Source organism: Daphnia pulicaria, unplaced genomic scaffold, assembly GCF_021234035.1.
Source record: "Daphnia pulicaria isolate SC F1-1A unplaced genomic scaffold, SC_F0-13Bv2 h1tg000213l, whole genome shotgun sequence".
Lineage (NCBI taxonomy): Eukaryota > Metazoa > Arthropoda > Branchiopoda > Diplostraca > Daphniidae > Daphnia > Daphnia pulicaria.
Window position 1 is genome coordinate 40,001 of NW_025804891.1, and position 7,500 is coordinate 47,500.

Genomic DNA, 7,500 nt, shown 5'->3' on the forward strand with positions numbered 1-7,500 from the left:
AAATCTCGCCGCGACCCAACATGCAAAACCAAGACTGAAAAAATCTCTGTTCGTTCATCATTCGACCGACCCTCAGTCAGATGTGGCCCGAGCGAGAAGCTGGGCCGCCATTTACGTTCAAGATTTCGATGCTCCATGTGTTCTGCAGTTCGCATGGATTAGCGCACTTTGCTGCGCTCTTCATCGATCCACGAGCCTAGTGATCCACCGTTCAGGGTCGTATATAAAACGACATATTCGTTTTCTTCTCTCTTTTTCTCCAACCCGCCCAAGCAAATGAATGCGAGGGCGGAGAAAGAAAGCCAGAAAGAAAATGTTCCGATAAACACTCGTACTAGAATTTGGGTTTAGTGTGTTATTGTGATTTTGAATTCTTCCTACTTCATCGAGAGGGCGAAGGGCAAGCTTAAAAAACATTCGGTTTTCAACGGCATAGTGTCGGGCTTTGGAGTGTTAGTCTATACGACGCACACGCACGCAACCACGAGTATCTACGCCCGAAAAGAACGTCCAGAGTAAAGTCTCACACTTTCGTCCCCCACCGAGAATCAAAAAATCCCGAAGACGAAGAGAGAAACAAAAAAAAAACAATTTCGATTGGGCGTATCCGCTTTAAACCACCGCGCATCAGAGCGCCTGATACCCGTTCAAAATCTTGATGTTTTTTTTTTTTTTTTCCGACTCTCCATCCACCGAGTTTTTATTTTTCAAAGTGTTTGATTTAGGGACTAAGACTTTATAAAATCTCCTTTATTGTTCCTTCGGTACTCGCGGCCCAGGCGGGCTATCGTATTCTTCACTCTACTAACGTCAACACTGTGAGCGCCGCTAAAGGTCGAATGAATCTATAGAGACATTCACCATCGAAGCAGGAAGAATTTGCTCACGGCCATAGACCAAATCGAAAGACTTTGTGTTTTTTTTTGAGCCGAGAGGAAAGAAAAATCAATTTGAAAAGGCGAATCCGCTTTAAACCACCGCGCATCAGAGCGCCTGATACCCGTTCAAAATAAATGATTTTCTTCCGTCAACCCACACATAGTTCATACGATGTCTTACGCCGAAAGACTTTTGATGGGGTTTTTTTTGTTTTGCAACTTTTAGTTGTTTCGTGCTCAACCAAAGCCATATGCGCAAAACATTTGTCTTGTTCGTTTATGATCCTTCCGCAGGTTCACCTACGGAAACCTTGTTACGACTTTTACTTCCTCTAAAGGATCAAGTTCGACCATCTTTCAGTCTCGCCGTTGGTAGGCACCGCACGGGCAGAGATTGCTCCCCACTCGACGGCACCCCGACAAGCCCGTCCGAAGGCCTCACTAAATCATTCAATCGGTAGTAGCGACGGGCGGTGTGTACAAAGGGCAGGGACGTAATCGACGCGGGCTAGTGACCCGCGCCTACTAGGGATTCCTGGTTCATGGGGATCATTGCAGTCCCCAATCCCAACCACGAAGGAGGTTCAGCGGTTACCCGGTCCTTTCGGACAGGGAGAGTGAAACACGCTGATTCCTTCAGTGTAGCGCGCGTGCGGCCCAGGACATCTAAGGGCATCACAGACCTGTTATTGCTCACTGTCACGCGGCTGGACGCCGCTTGTCCCTCTAAGAAGACTGCGTGACGGACGCGAGAGCAGAAGGTATCGCCGGGGATGACGACGACCGAATAACAATAGAGCCAGCCCCCGCGAGACATTCCCGACAAAGCCCCGCCATACCTCATCCGCCAGGCAACCAACCCGTGAAGGCCGTACACCCGACGAACAAAGCACAACGAAACCAAGCCGAGAGATTGCCTCACTAAAGGAACCAGTCCCACCGAGACCCGAATCGCCGCCACCTGATCCCGACGCCTCCGTACTCCCTTCGGTTTCAATTGATAAAACCCGTCACCTATTTAGCAGGCTAGAGTCTCGTTCGTTATCGGAATTAACCAGACAAATCGCTCCACCAACTAAGAACGGCCATGCACCACCACCCACCGAATCAAGAAAGAGCTCTCAATCTGTCAATCCTTCCAGTGTCCGGGCCTGGTGAGGTTTCCCGTGTTGAGTCAAATTAAGCCGCAGGCTCCACTCCTGGTGGTGCCCTTCCGTCAATTCCTTTAAGTTTCAGCTTTGCAACCATACTTCCCCCGGAACCCAAAGACTTTGGTTTCCCGGAAGCTGCCCGTCGAGTCATTGGAGTAACTCCGACGGATTGCTGGTTGGCATCGTTTATGGTTAGAACTAGGGCGGTATCTGATCGCCTTCGAACCTCTAACTTTCGTTCTTGATCAAGGAAAACATTCTTGGCAAATGCCTTCGCTGTTGTTCGTCTTGCGGCGGTCCAAGAATTTCACCTCTGTCGCCGCAGTACGAATGCCCCCGTCCGTCTCTATTGACCATTACCTCGGGTCCAAAAGTAAAAGACCAGCAAAATCGGACCGAGGTCCTATTCCATCATTCCATGCTGCGATATTCAGGCGTTGGGATACACCTGCTTTGAGCACTCTAATTTGTTCAAAGTAAACGTTGCCGGCCGCCCGAGACACCCGGTGAAGGGCACCCCGAACGATTGACTGGGTGGAGCGAATCGAGTCAACTACGACCAAAATTTAAAAAAGAACCCGAAAGAACTTTCCAACTCTGGCCGCAGATACAACAACGACGCACCGACCACCACTCCGGCGATGTTGTCCGACCGTGAAGAGAGTCGGGCTTTGACACCCGGGCTCCCAGAGCGTGAAACGCAACACCCTTGATTCAGAGCGGCGCCGCCCGGCCGAAGACAGACATCCGACTACGAGCTTTTTAACCGCAACAACTTTAATATACGCTATTGGAGCTGGAGTTACCGCGGCTGCTGGCACCAGACTTGCCCTCCAATGGTTCCTCGTTAAAGGATTTAAAGTGTACTCATTCCAATCACGGGGCCTCGGAAGAGTCCCGTATCGTTATTTTTCGTCACTACCTCCCCGTGCCGGGAGTGGGTAATTTGCGCGCCTGCTGCCTTCCTTGGATGTGGTAGCCGTTTCTCAGGCTCCCTCTCCGGAATCGAACCCCGATTCCCCGTTACCCGTTGCAACCATGGTAGGCGCGTAACCTACCATCGACAGTTGATAAGGCAGACATTTGAAAGATACGTCGCCGGCGCGAAGGCCGTGCGATCGGCGTGAAGTTATCCAGAGTCACCAAAATTGGTACGGTGCGCGAGCCCGAAAGCCCGGCCCCGACTGGTTTTGATCTAATAAAAGCACCTCTTCTGCGAGCCCGAAAGCCCGCAGTCGAGGCTCGAGTGCATGTATTAGCTCTAGAATTACCACAGTTATCCAAGTAGGATGGAGTGGATCTAAGGAACCATAACTGATTTATTGAGCCATTCGCGGTTTCGCCGTCTAGCGGCTTGTACTTAGACATGCATGGCTTAATCTTTGAGACAAGCATATGCTACTGGCAGGATCAACCAGGTATTTCGTGTATGTTTGTTTGATATGCATCCGGCGAGTTGCGGGTTTTTATTTCGCCCACGCATCACCAAACACACACCAAATCAACACGTTTTTCGTTTTTTTTCTTTTTCTTCGGAAACTAAAATTTTTGATCGCAACGCCTGGCGTGTCACAGCGAGTCCCAGTGAAGAGAAACACCGATCCGATCCGTTTGTTGGATTTTTTTCATTTCAATTTCCAAAGTCAAAGACCATTCAACGGTCTATGAGCCCAAAGTGAATCGGATTCATTCGACCGGTCTTGATATATTCATCAACTTTTTTTCCCGTATTACGGTTTTCGACGGTCATATGTGGCGTGCTGTATGCTCATAAGTCAAGCCTGCTTTACTAAGCTGACAAGCATACATCTTTTAAATTTTTGTGGGCTCAGAGTTTTATTTTTATTTTTCCACCGCCGAGGCACACTCTCGCATCACCCCGCACGACACACACACACACACACACCTCACCGCTCAACGGTCACACGAGGCAGAATTTTCCGCAAAGACTTTCGAAGAGAAAGAGAAAACTCGGAACAACCGCGGTCAGAGGCCAGCATAGAGGCATCGTATAGAAAGTCATGGGCGGAAAAAAACAAATCATTTCAAGTCGAGACAAGCAACCAGACTACCCCTATAAAAGTGCGCAATTCTTTAAGAGTTCACCGAAGAATGACCGAGATCAAGTATGCACGAAACGAACATATTCCAAGGGCAGCTGAATAAGCGATTCTGCGCCGAAGCGCGAGAAAAGCAAGCGGTACACCGATGGGGATCGTTTTTTTATCGTGTTAGATTCGTTGTTGTCAAGCAAGGATTCTCAAAATGTTTTTTGCATTGCACCCAAGTTTCGTACTGATTACTTGTCGCAGACCGGTGACTGTCAAAAAAAATTTTTTTACGTTTTTTCTTGAGAGGTCACTGCCTACACACAACTCCGGGCGGGCCGTACACTCACAGCCGTTTGAATTCTCCCTTCGTGTGTCATGGCCATAACTGAGCGTACATCTTACCGGGCGCCGAGTTGATCTGGCTTGTTCGATGAACGTTCGGGATACGTACAATCGATATAGCTCCAACCGTAACTCGTTTGTAATTACGCCGGCCATACTCAGCGGGCGCTCAGCTCAGCTCTCGATATCTTCCGTCGAAGGGAAGTTCGTAGTAAAAGAGAGTCAGAGTCGACGCCACATTTTGCGGTCCTCGCATCTCATCCGATTTTTGAATTTTATAGATTTGCCATCACTTCCACCCAATTCTCTCGTATATTTCAATCTCTTGACTTTGTCCGACCGGGCCGTCTTCGCCCCCCTTCAACTCCGTCCATCTCCACTTCTGTGTTCCACACAACGAGCTTCCGTCAAACGGCAAAATGTGAAATATGCGCACGCCGCACGAAATAATTTGAAAGCGTTCTGTTTGGTGGCTTTTTTATTTTTTATCTCTCGGCTCACACACACACACACACATTTCCGCCTGAACGGTAATTTTTTTTGATACGGTGTCAAAAAGTGAAAAGACGCGCACCATTTTCTTTTCTCTTCCGTATCGTCGCTGACGGTAAACGCTGATGGTTATGATGCCGTAAGTTTGGAAGAAAGAATCTTTCCCGTCTTGTCTTGTTACGGTAAAATAACAAAGAACAAGCGTCCGATTTCTCTCACAGACGGCCACAGACAAACCACACGTGCCGAAGAAACGAAACGTCCGAAACCAAAAAAATGTTTGACGCGCGCACCTCTTCTGAACTTTTCGACCAAGAGTCGTTGGATCGAGTGACGAGCTTCTCAGCTGTCGCACCAATCGGTGAAGCGGGCGTTTGAATTCCCGTCCACATCGCGGTTCGGATATATTTTTACATATACCGACCATCGGAAATTTCGAAAACGGTTTTACCGAAGGAATGATATTTCACACACCGACAGCTCATCGAGTTCGTCTCCGTTCAACGGTTTTTTTTTTTAAGACTTTTTGATCGCATGGGGCTAAACTGGTTAGAGCAAAGCCGCGATCCAAGCAGTGAAAAAAAAACAAAGACAGTGCAAGCGCGATCGAACGGAATCGAAACTAAAATCATGTGAAGTGGCGGGCGGAAAGGAGCTCAGCTACGGTGGAAATGAAACTACAACTAACGCCGAACCGGACAACTTCCCATTCTGCGTCTTCGTTTCATTTCCCAAAGCTCCCCGTCGATACCAAAGTTTTTGCGTCGAAGCTACTAAAGAAATTTCGCGCTTTCCTTTTCGCCTCTTTCGCCTTCCCTTCGATATCTATCCAACCACCGGCTTCGACTTTATTTCTTTCACCCGTCTATTCGCCCGATAGTCGACGGTCGGCCATTCTTTGGTATCGGCCAGGCGGACTAACAAGAAGTAAGACTCGTTTGAAAAATTTGGACCGGGCTTTACAATCGCTGCTTGTCGTAATGTCGCAAATTTGAAAAAAAATTTTCAATTCGAGAAACCAAACTATTCGACACTTCGAAAATTTTTGGGACTCTGAAAATTTTTCCGAGTTTAGGAATCGAGACCTCTTCTATACTAAGGAAAACCACTAATGTTCCGCCGCATAATGTCTCCGTTTTCCGGCTCATTTTTAGCGATTGGACGGGGACATTGCCCCATCCAACCGCCAGCCGACTTTCAGGAACCGTCGTTTTCAAAGTTGGGACTTAGAAAATTTTCGACGAGTGGGAATTTTTTACGGTCGCAAGTCATCACGACACGCCCGACCAACCCATTTGAGAGCCGCCACGCCTCGACGGTGTGACGGCTTTTTTTCGAATCGACGGGTCTCGCTCACTCCTCTCTCGCGCCGACCAGAGGCCGGGCGAGAGAGTCGTTGCCAAACACCGTCGTCGGAAATGGGAGAATTTGAGTGGGAATTTTTTACGGTCGCGAGTCATCACGACACGCCCGACCAACCCACTTGAGAGCCGCCACGCCTCGACGGTGTGACGGCTTCTCTTTTCGAATCGACGGGTCTCGCTCACTCCTCTCTCGCGCCGACCAGTGGCCGGGCGAGAGAGTCGTTGCCAAACACCGTCGTCGGAAATCGAGAAATTTTCATTTCCATTTCCATTTTTTTTCATCGGCCTTTATACGTCCAAGTCCCGCCAACCACGTCACTACCACGTCGTCGGGACTTAGAAAAATTTTTCAATTTTTCGGACTTAGAAAATTTTTCAACTTTCTTTTTTTCGACAACCTCTTCCCTATATAGGAAAGTAGTGGATGTTCCGGGCAGTAACTGTACGAAAAAGTCGATTTCCGAATTTTTGCCGGACATTCACCTGAGCTCAGGCCGGGGCCGCCCGCTCAACTGCCGCCCGGTCACCACCAAAAACCGGTCTTGGAAATTTTAGGACTTAGAAAATTTTTCAACTTTTTCTTTCTCGACAACCTCTTCCCTATATAGGAAAGTAGTGGATGTTCCGGGCAGTAACTGTACGAAAAAGTTGATTCCGAAATTTTTGCCGGGCTTTCACCAGAGCTCAGGCGGGGCTTACCATCACACCCGCCGACCGGTCACCACCAAAAACCGGTCTTGGAAATTTTAGGACTTAGAAATTTTTTCCAACTTTTTTTCTTTCGCTCTTTCTCTCTTTTTCAGGCCGTCTTTGCTCGTCCCAGTGCCGCCTATAGCTTCACTATCCATCGTCGGGACTTAGAAAAATTTTTCAATTTTTCGGACTTAGAAAATTTTTTCAATTTTCATTTCGACAACCTCTTCCCTATATAGGAAAGTAGTGGATGTTCCGGGCAGTAACTGTACGAAAAAGTTGATTTCCGAAATTTTGCCGGACATTCACCTGAGCTCAGGCCGGGCCGCCCGCTCAACTGCCGACCGGTCTCCACCAAAAACCGGTCTTGGAAATTTTAGGACTTAGAAATTTTTTCCAACTTTTTTTCTTTCGCTCTTTCTCTCTTTTTCAGCCGTCTTTGCTCGTCCCAGTGCCGCCTATAGCTTCACTATCCATCGTCGGGACTTAGAAAAATTTTTCAATTTTTCGGACTTAGAAAATTTTTTTC

The 7,500-nt window shown here is 48.1% G+C and overlaps 2 non-coding genes across 2 annotated transcripts; both read right to left on the reverse strand.

Moving 5' to 3' along the window:
• Positions 1-66: 66 nt before the first annotated feature.
• On the reverse strand, positions 67-219 carry LOC124319893. Its single transcript, XR_006913590.1, has one exon. It is a non-coding gene; the product is annotated as a 5.8S ribosomal RNA (ribosomal RNA).
• Positions 220-1,155: 936 nt separating this feature from the next.
• On the reverse strand, positions 1,156-3,450 carry LOC124319885. Its single transcript, XR_006913582.1, has one exon. It is a non-coding gene; the product is annotated as a small subunit ribosomal RNA (ribosomal RNA).
• Between the last annotated feature and the right edge of the window lie 4,050 nt (positions 3,451-7,500).